Genomic DNA, 12,493 nt, shown 5'->3' on the forward strand with positions numbered 1-12,493 from the left:
TGCGAATACAGACTAACACAGCTGCTACTCTGAACTACTTACCCAATTGCTGGGAAGTTTATAGCTGGCGTTGAAATCACTTATAGCATGGATGGAAAGCTGCTCAGGCTTAGCAGGCTGAAAGCCAAGAGTAAGATTTCCACAACTTCAAGTACTGCCTGCTTCTGTGTGTACACCCCCTGCCTACCCCCACAACTTCCACTGTTCTCTGCTTTTCCAGATATACCCCCTGCCTGCCCCCATAACCTCCAGTGCTGCTCGCCTGTCCACGTATGTCCCTGGCTCGCACAACCCCCAGCCCTGCCACACAATGACACCCTCACCCAGGACCAAAACCAGGTGCCAGACCCCACAGCCACAGCTCACAGAAATATCTCCTCAGATTAAGTTAAACTCAGTGTCTTCTTGCACTGAGAAAAAGTACAAGATCAGCCTGAATGTCCTTTCTGGGAAGGGAACCCCAGCAACAGCTCAGACTGTGCAGGCAAGAAGAGAGGGACAGGCCCAGCCAAAGGAGAGGGGACATGGAAATTAAAAGGAGCCAGCGTACGGAACTCCTCCTCAAAACAAAACAAAGATTTACCATATTGCAGACCATTAGAAACCCAGACACTCCTTCCTGAGGCTGCTTTTCCAGGTTGGCAATTGCTGACATTGCCACAAGGCTGTAGTGGAATTATTTACGGGAAGAGGGATAGTCCAGATTGCAGAAGGTGTCAGAGATAGTCTGCTACAGTGTGATCCAAGTTACATTACTGTCTGAGACACCCTCTGCCCCAGGAGGCCTCGTTACACCTCTTTGGTCTGTGCAGTAGACTGGATGCGCATTCCCTATTTCACCCAGTTTCAGGACTCTGCACCACTGTGATCTGGATACTGCATGTCCCCCCCACTCTCCCCCAACACACACTGAGAGTTCCTGGACCTCCCCCAATGAGATTTTCAGCACCACCTGCTTTCCTCTAACCCAGAAGCATGCTTTTATTTTTACTGCCTTTTGGTGCTTCTCATCCTCTCCAGAAGCAGAGATGCTGGGGCTCAAGAGAGAGCAGACCCCTCCCTCTCCCTGAATTTTTTTTTATCCTGATTGTTTTGAACCTTTAAGCCTGTGAGTTTGAGATTTCAGTAACTCTCCTGTCAGCTCTTCTTTGGTCCAAACGAGCTCACCCGTCCTTAACGGCTACGGGAATTGAAGTCACTGGACAATGAAGTCACTAGACCATGAGATCATGGTTGGTGTAAATCAGGCCATTTATTTAAGTCCCTACATGTGGATTTAGGGTGATATCAATGGGGCCAAGGTTTGACCCTTACAGTTTAACTTTTGGCCCAACCTGCGAAAATCACAGTTCCGGGTCCTGCTACAGAGAGCGCTACTCTGTAAAGCACTGAAAGAGTCTGAAGGAAACCTCTAATTTATGTGGCGTTCTGAGACCAGGCATGAGAGATGGGGATTCCAAAACACGTTGGCCCTGACTTTGCTCTCAGGGAAGCCAATGTCAATCTAGAGTGACCCACTGAAGGCAGAATGTGAGAGCAGAATCTGGCCAGTGTGTTGTCAAGGTTCCTTCCCCTCTCTGAACTCTAGGGTACAGATGTGGGGACCTGCATGAAAACCTCCTAAGCTTATTTTTACCAGCTTAGGTTTAAAACTTCCCCAAGGTACAAACTATTTTCCTTTTTCCCTTGGACTTTATTGCTGCCACCACCAAGCGTCTAACAGATATATAACTGGGAAAGAGCCTGCCTGGAAACTTCTTTCCCCCAAAAATCCTCTCCAAACCCTGCACCCCCTTTCCTGAGGAAGGCTTGATAAAAATCCTCACCAATTTACATAGGTGAACACAGACCCAAACCCTTGGATCTTAAGAACAATGAAAAAGCAATCAGTTTCTTAAACGAAGAATTTTAATAGAAGAAAAAGTAAAAGAATCACCTCTGTAAAATCAGGATGGTAAATACCTTACAGGGTAATCAGATTCGAAACGTAGAGAATCCCTCTAGGCAAAACCTTAAGTTACAAAAAGACACAAAAACAGGAATATCCAGTCCATTCAACACAGCTTATTTTCTCAGCCATTTAAAGAAATCAGAATCTAACGCAGATCTAGCTAGATTACTTACTAAGTTCTAAGACTCCATTCCTGTTCTGTCCCAGGCAAAAGCATCACACAGACAGAGAGAGACTTTGTTTCTCCCTCCCCCCAGCTTTTGAAAGTATCTTGTCTCCTCATTGGTCATTTTGGTCAGGTGCCAGCGAGATTATCCTAGCTTCTTAACCCTTTGCAGGTGAAAGGGTTTTTCCTCTGGCCAGGAGGGATTTTAAAGGTGTTTACTCTTCCCTTTATATTTGTGACATGTGTGACCCATTCTTATTGTGAACCCTCTGGTAACAGACACCCACTGCAGAGGCTTTGGCTGCGCTTCCTAACATGGCAGTGAAGTTGCTGAATTGGAAAACATGAGCGAAATAGAGGAATAACCACACCGCCCCCAAAAAGGAAGCTATTGTGACAGATGAAAGGACACACAGTAATACACAAGGAACTGATCACAATAAAAAATATTTGTCTAAACTATTTAGACTATTGTAGTTCCAATTTTACCAGGAAAATCCCTTGGTGTTTCTGACAGTAATAAACAAGTGAGGTCACTGTCCTGGTGAATTCTGGCCCAGATGGTTCTTGACATGAACCCTGAGCACTAACTTTAATGTAAAAACAGGCAACTCACCAAAATCCCGCTCAGCAGACAGAGGAAATCTCTTTACTGCAACTGGAAGGCAGAGCTCTGAGAATCAGTGTATAAATCTGACATGTCTGACTTTCAGTGTGCTGGACAGTGACTTTTATGGTTCCCCTATACAGTCTCTACAGACTCGCAGGTTGGCAGGACTCCCAGACAATTCCCTTGGCTCCATGAGCAGTGGGAAAAGCAGAAAATTGACCCTGGAGAACTTCAGCATTAGTGCCTCCCCTGGGAGTGAAGAAATGATTTGCCGACACCAGGGGCTCAGATTGTCAGAGCAAACTGAGTCTTCAGAACTGTTCAGCCTAGCAATTGATGATGGCTTTCTTTTCTGTGTGTTGCGTACTGCCATCTGCACTACGTGTAGGAATGTTGCCACAAGATATGGGACCAGAAACCATTTTCAATTGATCGTAGCAGCATACCATTGCATGCTTCCCATGCAGTTGTAATATCCAGTCCATTAGCCTTTAAAATTCACTGCCACCCTGTGGAGGCCAAATGACTTGATGCTGAATTGATGCAAGCTGAAGGGCATGGAAAAGGCTTTCTTCTTGTAGGATTCTGGCATCAAAGGTATTTGCCAGTATCCCTTTGTGAGGTCTAAAGTGAGTATATATCTGGCAGCTCAAACTGTTCTAAAAGTTCATCTACTCTCTGCATCAAATTTCAACACTGTGTTGATCTTTCAGAAATTGATGCAGAATCAGGTTGTGTTATCCTGCATCAGAACTAGGCTGTTCTACACTGTTCTACACTAGGCTGTAACTACAGTGTGTGATTCCTTCACCACTCCCAGGGCCAAAATCACCTGGAGTTCATCTCACATTGTATCCTACATTTTACCAGGGAATAGCTACGGAGTTTCCCTGATCTGTTGCCCTGAGGCCATTTCAGTGTGGTGGTATTTTAGGTAGGCGTGCCCTGCTGGGGTGAGAACACAGTGGAAAAGGAATCAAACAACGGCTACATCTGGATCTTTTGTTTGGGCTTCATTCCATCCCCTATGCTTGTGTCACAGGTTGGGGCATGAGTGTGATGGGTTGTCATCCCTAGGGTGCAGTCTGGGAGTCGTGGGAACTGCTGCACCCCTCTAACCACCCTGCTGGGCTGGCCCTCTTTCACAATACTGTGCTCGTGATTCAACCTCTCCAGGTCCTGTTATCACCCAACATGACAGCAGATGGTTCCATACACCCAACTGAGCTACAGAGGGCTTTCCTAAGCCACCCAGGTACAAACAGCAGACAGCAGCCAATTTCCCAGCCCCCCAGGCTCACACACCCAACTGGAGTATAAACCCAAAATTATACTGTCTTGCACTGCACAAGGATCTGTACAATGTAAGCTCATTAATAGAGTTCACCCTCCTCTCGATGTGGGAAGGATATGCAACAAGCCTGTGTGAACCAAGCTGAGATTTTCCCCAGACACTTCACTCAAAGGCACACTGCTTTAGATAAAGAAAAAAAACAAGTTTAAGTAGAAAAAGAGAGATTTTAAGCAATTATAAGTGATAGCAAACAGATCAAAGCAGATTACCAAGAAAATAAATAAAACTGTAAACTAAGCCTAACATATTAGATAGATTGGATACTAATGAGCAATTTCTCACCCTGGCTGGTAATACAAGCCATCCACCAGGTTTCCATACACAGGCTAGAAATCCTTTTAGCCTGAGACCAGCACTTCCCCCAGTTCGGTCTTTGTTCCAGAGGCATAAGGAAAACCTCTGACAAAGAAACCCCTACAAATTGAGCTTTATAAGAACGTCCTTTCTGGGTCAGGCCAATGGTCCATTTAGCCCAGTATCCTGTCCTCGGACGGTGGCCAATGCCAGGTGCTTCAGTGGGAATAAACAGAACAGGTTCAAGCTGCAGTGCTGGCGAATTCCTGCCCAGATGGTTTTTGACTTGTACCCTTGAACTCTTCCTGAACCCTCAGGTGAGTTGCAGAAACAAGCAACTCACAGAAATCCTGCTCAGCAGAGAGATGAAATCTCCTTACGGCAACAGGAAGGCAGAGCCATGGGAATCAGTGCATGAATCTCACATGTCTGACGCTCGCCATGCTGGACAGCAACCGTTATGATTCCCCTGAACAGTCCCTATGGCCTCGACTCCTGGTTAATTCCCTCAGCTCCATGAGCAGTGGGAAGAGCAGAAAATAGACACTGCAGAACTTCAGCCTGAGACCCTCCCCCGGGATTAAAGAAATTATTTGCTGATAACCAGGGCTCAGATTTTCAGGGCAAACCGAGTCGTGCAGACTTGACAGAGTGGTCCGTCACTACAGAAACCCCGGAGACAAAAGGAAGAGACAAGGTTTAGAGGTACTCATTTATGTATCAGCATTTCTATGCTGCTGCCCATCACCATAGAATCTGAGCATCTTCTCCTCCCCTCCCAGCTGACGAGCCCTGTGCTGAATCCCTGAGAACGTGATGTGCAATGGAAAGGCTCTCACACATCCTTGTTTCAAACACAGAGTAATAGCCCCTCCCGTCTGATAGCCTCTGTCTGACCGAGGGCAGCACAGATTGCCCCTGCTTAGTCATAAACCCCCATAGGGCAATATTGTGCCATGGGCAGGAGCAGCTTCCTGGGCCCCTTCAATGTTCAGCATGTGTTCTGAAGCTTGTGGACTTCTAGAGTCACTGCACAGGCTCTAATTAGGATAGGGAGGGTGGAGGGAGATGTTCAGAGGTACAGATGTGAGTTAGGTGCTCAGTGTCCATCTGCATTCAGTGGGATCCTTGCCAGAGGATGTTGTGAAGGCCAAGACTACAATAGATTGTCAAAGGCACAAGAGCAGTAGGCACCAGAGTTCCACAGGATAGGTCCAAAGAGTTCCTGGAGGACAGGTCCATCAAAGGCTATTAGCCAGGATGGGCAGGGATGGTGTCCCTGGCCTCTGTTTGCCAGACCCCGGGAATGGGCAAGAGGGAATAGAACTTTTTTGTTCATTCCCTCTGAAACACCTGGGACTGGCCACTGTCGGAAGACAGGATACTGAGGTAGACGGACCTTTGGTCTGACCCAGTTTGGCCATTCTTCTCACTAAGAGGGGATATGATATAGATCTATAGAACTGGGACTGTTACCCCACCCATGAGTGTGCACTCCTCTGAATCTGTGTTAGTGGGCGCGTGTGGAGATCTTGAAGCCCAGGACAGCACTCTGTCAGGTCAGTAAAACAGTCCAGCCCAGGCAACAAAGGGCATAACTATTCTAACTTTGGGTTCATTTCAAGCTGGACAGTCCCTCTGAAGACCGGAATCATTATAACCCTGGATTCTGGTTAGATGGTAAGACCACTGCAATTTCCCAAACAACAAAGGTTTTGGTTACACACACTGGTTTGACTGCAGGCCAACATCCGTGAGTTCTGCGCTCAGCAACAGTCTCTGCCATGTCTGCAATGAAGCCCAGCAACAGCCTCTGCGGCTCCCTGCTCGGGCAAAGCCCCAGCAGGCTCTCAGCAGCAGTTTCTGGCTTGGACAGAGCTCCACAAAGCAATCTCCATTCCCCTGGCTGGGATCTCAACTCCCTTCCAAGGTGTAGCCCAAAACATGCCTCCCTGCATCCCCTGGAAGGCATCATGGGAGATGTAGTCTCCAAGGCTGGATTGCGGCACTCAGGATCTTCGCAAATGGAACACCCCCAACTCAGTTCAGAGGCCTCTCCAGTAGAAGGTGCCTACATAAGCACATCATAAGGTGGCTAGCTTGTCAGGCTCAATGGACAGTGATCAATGGCTTAATGTCTAGTTGGCAGCTGGTATCAAGCGGAGTCGGTCCTGGGGCCGGTTTTGTTCAACATCTTTGTTAATGATCGAGATGATGATGGAATGGATTTCACCTCAACAAGTTCGCAGATGACACTAAGCTGGGAGGAGAGGTAGATATGCTGGAGGGTAGGGAAAGGGCCCAGAGTGACCTAGACAAATTGGAGGATTGGACCAAAAGGTATCTGATGCGACAAGGACAAGTGCAGAGTCCTGCACGTAGCACGGAAGAATCCCATGCACCGTACAGGCTGGGGACCAAGTGGCTAAGCAGCAGTTGTGCAGAAAAGGACCTCGGGATTACAGTGGATGAGAAGCTGGAGATGAGTCAGCAGTGTGCCCTTGTTGACAAGAAGGCTAACAGCATATTGGGCTGCATTAGTAGGAGCATTGCCAGCAGCTTGAGGGAAGTGATTATTCCCCTCTATTCAGCACTGGTGAGGCCAGATCTGCAATATTGCTTCCAGTTTTGGTCCCCCCACTACAGAAAGGATGTGGACAAATTGGAGAGAGTCCAGCAGAGGTCAATGAAAATGATCAGGGGGCTGGGGCACATGACTTATGAGGAGAGACTGAGAGAACTGGGCTTGTTTAGTCTGCAGAAGAGAAGAGTGAGGGGGGATTCGATAGCAGCCTTCAACTACCTGAAGGGGTGTTCCAAAGAGGATGGAGCTCGGCTGTTCTCAGTGGTGGCAGATGACAGAACAAGGAGTAATGGTCTGAAGTTGCAGTGGGGGAGGTCTAGTTTGGATATTAGGAAACACTCTTTCACAAGGAGGGTGGCGAAGCACTGGAATGAGTTACCTAGGGAGGTGGTAGAATCTCCTTCCTTAGAGGTTTTTAAGGTCAGGCTTGACAAAGCCCTGGCTGGGATGATTTAATTAGGATTGGTCCTGCTTTGAGCAGGGGGTTGGACTAGATGACCTCCTGAGGTCTCTTCCAACCCTAATCTTATATGATTCTATGATCATCCTGACTCTGGAGATGGTCATGCAGGACTGCAGTCTCTGTTCTGGGAGCAGTCCCCAACACCGAGTCAAATAAATTAGAGTGACTAGATCTAAAATATCAGGACACATGGGGAGGGTGATATACTGTATCATACATAAACATAAATATGGTATTAATAGTAATGTTATATGCATGACCTCAACAATTACAATATAGCATCGCTAACACAATATACTGTAGACATAAATTGATAATTAACACATTGTATTAATTAAAAAGCAGTTTAAGCCTATTATCTTTATTATCTCATTTTCATTTGATAACTCACCAAGGCATAATTACATATTAAAATGCCACTAAAAAGGTAATTAATGCTAAGTAGTTATAATCCATATTTAAACATAGACATTTGTTTGTACACTAACCAAATAACACGGGTAAAGGGTGCAGTCTCTGTATGCATATGTGTTATTATGCACCCACTGTCATTTGTACAATACTACGCACTGTGGTTCAGAACTGTAATGTAAACTACTTTACCCTACTGTGAATTGTGTTAAACTGGAAAACTACCTGAAAAACCAAAATTCCCATCAGGTAACATAGAGCACAATTGGGTTAACAAATAGGACATCCCAAATCAATTAATTTTCTATGTCACTAAAAAGTTTTAAATTTTATCTGAATAATGGGACAAATGGCATCCCAATTGTACATTGATCGGGACATGGGACAAAGGGTTAAATACTGGGATGTCTGGGCACCCTAGTCAAATTCCTCATAGACTCATAAAGCCACAGGGTTATAAGGGACCGCAATTGTCATCTAGTCTAACTCCCTGCCAAGATGCAGGAATTGTTGTGTCCAAGACACATGGCTCTCCATCTGCCTTTCGAAAACCTCCAGTGAAGAAGCTTCCACATCCTCCCTAGCCAGTCTGCTCCATTGTCCTACTGTTCTTACCGTTAGGAAGTTTTTCCTAAGATTTAATCTAAATCTGTTATGCTGGGTTTTTTCCACCAGCCCAGGGAGTTCTTGACCTTGGTGGTCAGTGCCAAAGTTTTTTCTAGTCTGTCTCTGTTTGGTCTGTAGATCGCGTTGAACCACAACTGCAGGTGGCATATGAAGCCTGGCATGAGGCATAGCCACTGCCCCAGGAGCAGACATTCTCACTCGCGAAAAAAACACAGAAATTGGGCTTGTTTTTGGCTTAATTGGCTTGTGAGTCGCTTGTTGGCTAGTTTTTGGCTTGTAGCTTGTTGCTTCTTTTTTTTTCGACCTGCTCCTTTCAAGCAGGGGCAAGGAGGGTGGAGAGAGTCAGGGATGCAGGAAGGCCCACCATAGTCTCCGACTGCACGCCGGGGGGATTTTGTCACATAGAGTGTTGGGATTCTTAGGGATTGGCTTGTTTTGACCTTGTTTTGAAATGGGATTAGCTTGATTTTTGGCCTATTGTGAAAGTTGGAGTGCTTGTGTACCACGTTAAAGTTGGCAACTGTGCGAGTTGGAGGCAGTGTCTGGCTGATATTTGAGGGCTGTTTTGAATTGTCTCTATGAGCATGGCCACGCAGAGGAATCTGTGCTGAGACAGGAGCGCTTTGGTCCATAACAAGTGGAGGTTGGTCCCTACAAACTCTAGACGCTGTACCGGGGTGAAGGTTGATTTTTAGATGCTGATCCAGTTCCGTGAATAAGTCTATTGCAGTCTTGGCACAACCTGACAGGCCTCTTTGAAGGAGCAATCTGTGAGGAGACAATCATCTAGGTAGGAGTAGATCATGATCTCCTGGGAGCATAGGTGAGTGGTCACTTCTGAGAGAACCTGGGAGAATACTCTTGGAGCTGGTCATAGCCCAAAGGGGAGCGTTGTGTACTGGTAGTGGTCTTGTGCTCGGGTGAACCTGAGGAACTGTCTGTGAGACAGTCAGATTGAGATATGGAAATAGGCATCCTGGAGGTCAAGGACTGAAAACCAGTCTCCCTGTTCCAATGCTGGAATAATCATTGATAGAATGATCATCTTGAATTTTTGAGCTTTGACAAAGTTCTTGAGTGCTCTGAGGCCTCGGCTGGATCTCCAATCTCCCTTCTCCTTAAGTATTAGGAAATATTGAGCGTAAAAACCTTTGCCGGGTAGATGTTTAGCTGAAAAGGAAACGAGCGCTTTAAGAGCCCAGTGTGTTAACTCTTAATAACCAAAAGTCTGTGACTGGCATTTGTGGAAATTTGTCCTGCAGTTCCTTATTGCTTGACAGGGTGATAAGGCTTTCCTCTTCTTTTGAAGACAACATAACTGTAGGGTTTGGCTAAAAGCTGAATGGGTTCCTGATCCATTGATTACATTGGTCTTTGCCCATTTCAGGAAAATATTTGCGACGGGATCCCCGGGGTGCAGCCTGGGACTGAGGGACCGCTGTGCCCACTTAATTCTCTCCAGCCTGGGCCGTCTCTCACAATGCTTTGCTAGTGACAAGCAGCAAACCCCTCCAGGGGCTGTGATCACTCAGCACAACAGCATGTGGAGCCCCACACCCAGCTAGATTGCATGACTGCTCCCAGAGCCACTCATGAATCACACGGAGAATGGCACCAGAGCCAAACCCTTCCAGCTCCCAGCCCTGTACCCCAGGAATATACCATCTGCACTGCTCAAGATGACCAATGCAGATTTATTAATTGGTTCACCACTTCATCAGTGGAAAGTGGATATACACCAGCCTTTGCAAACCTGAAGCAGATTTGTCACACACTTCATACAAACTCACTGGTAAACATAAACAGTAAAACAAATTTGACTACAAAAGATAGATTTTAAGTGAATTAAGTTATAGGCAAAAAGTCTGAGTTAGTTACCAAAAGAAATAAAATGTAAGCACACAGTCTAAACTCTCAACCCAATTAGACTGAACAACAATTAGATTAAGCAGTTTTTCTCACCCCACTGGATATTGCAGTTCATAGTACACAGGTTTCACTTTGAAATCTGGGCCAGTCCCCTCAGTTGGAGTCTTCCTTGGGTGACGGAGAAGGGCCCCACATGGGCCCCCCATGTTTGGTTTTATACCCTCAGTCCATGTTCTTGGAGAACACAAGTCCAGGCATGTCTGGGGGGCATTGCTGAGTCTCCTGTCAAGGATGAGCAATTCCCCTGGTGTGGCCTCTTGCAAGTGAGTCATTGAATTGTAGTTGCCAAGCTAGACTATGGTTGTTGATGGGTTGTTTGACACCCCGCTCAGGTGTTGGTTACTTTCCTTGCTGTTGCCTCAGAGGAACTAATATCTGGCTGATTCCTCAATTTACCTCATGTTTTAGTGACAACCATACAACACAATTCTCATAACTTCATATGCAATAATGATATACATATATGGATAGATAAATTACTCTCAGTAGATCATAACCTTTCCCCTGATACCTTACCAGCTTTATACATGGTGTATATGTAGGATCACAATTATATAAAACTGTGGAAAATGGGGGTTCCAGGATGGTCCCCCAAGGAATAGAATGTCTCAGTATTCATGAAACTGCTCTTGCAGAGACCCTAAATGTTGAACAATTATGTCCTGGATAGTGTCAACTGACAGATCACCACGCTCTTGCGCAATGTCCTCCTAGTGTTGAAAACATGCAAACATATCCCTGCTGCACACCTGAAGACCATGGTTCCAGTTTGATATCTGCGCGTTAGCAATTAAACCATTGGCATCTCATCCCTGAAGTGACACATTCAGAGAGTTCAGTCGCTCTCCATTTGTACAGCACTTCCATGACACTTTTTGGAAATGCTTGTTGTCATATCTGGCTGCCATATTCATATTATCGGCAAGAAAAACATGGACTTCCTCACACAGTTCACAGAGACTTGTCAGCATTTTGCCCCTGGATAGCCAACAAACTTCTGGGGGGAACAACCCTGTGTGAAGTTTGCCCCGTCTCATCGCATAAAATGGCAAAAACCTTTGAATTAACCAGGCGTGATTTTATAAAGTTTATAATTTTTACTTCAAATGAAAGAACATTGCTGAGCTCCTCTGCCATCTTCTTAGCAGCCAAAGCCTGTCTGTGGATCATACGATGATTCGAGGTAGCTGTGGGAACCACTTCTTGTACCCTTGTCACAAGACCACTATGTCATCCCATAATGGACCATGCTCCATCGCTGCAAATTCTAAAACAATGTCTCCAATCAGGGCCTGTGTCTTGGACAAAATTATTTAATAGTTTAAAAAGCTCTTCACCAGTGGATTGCAAAACAGAAATTCCTCTTTTAATTGTATTCCTGCAGCAAAATGAATATACACCAGCAGCTGTGCAGCATTTGGTATATTGGTAGACTCATCTGTCTGCATTGAATAATATGGGCTATTACGAACACTTTCTAGGACCTGCTCTTTTACACCAGTGGCCATCTCCACAATAGGATGTGAAACTGTGTCATTAGAGAGTGGGATCACATCTCGCTTTAATGCTGCTTTCTCTGCTCTCATCACCACGTGTGTATCCTTTGCAGCTGGAATTAGTAGTTTCTTGCCTGCGTTGTGTGGTTTACCAGATTTGGCAATGCGCAAAGCCACACAGTAAGAAGCCTCAGTAGCCTTCATGTTAACAGTGCTGTACATTTCAACAATTTTTTTGTCCTGTTAACTCATTGAGCTTCCTCTGAAAAAACTTGACAGGTTTAGATACGGAGGTATGGTGTCTTGTGTCAAGAGGCTGGTGTACATTGCAGGGCGGCATACTGTTGTGTACTGTTGCTTGCCAGTAGTTCGCCTCGTAGAACACATTGAGACCTCGGTGCATTGCTGGACCCACTCTATGTAAAGCTCACTTTGAAATAAGCTTCATCATATTTTCAGGTTTCAGAGTAACAGCCGTGTTAGTCTGTATTCGCAAAAAGAAAAGGAGTACTTGTGGCACCTTAGAGACTAACCAATTTATTTGAGCATAAGCTTTCGTGAGCTACAGCTCACTTCATCGGATGCATACTGTGGAAAAAACAGTATGC

The sequence above is a fragment of the Lepidochelys olivacea genome, assembly GCF_965140295.1.
Source record: "Lepidochelys olivacea isolate rLepOli2 genome assembly, chromosome: 1".
Lineage (NCBI taxonomy): Eukaryota > Metazoa > Chordata > Testudines > Cheloniidae > Lepidochelys > Lepidochelys olivacea.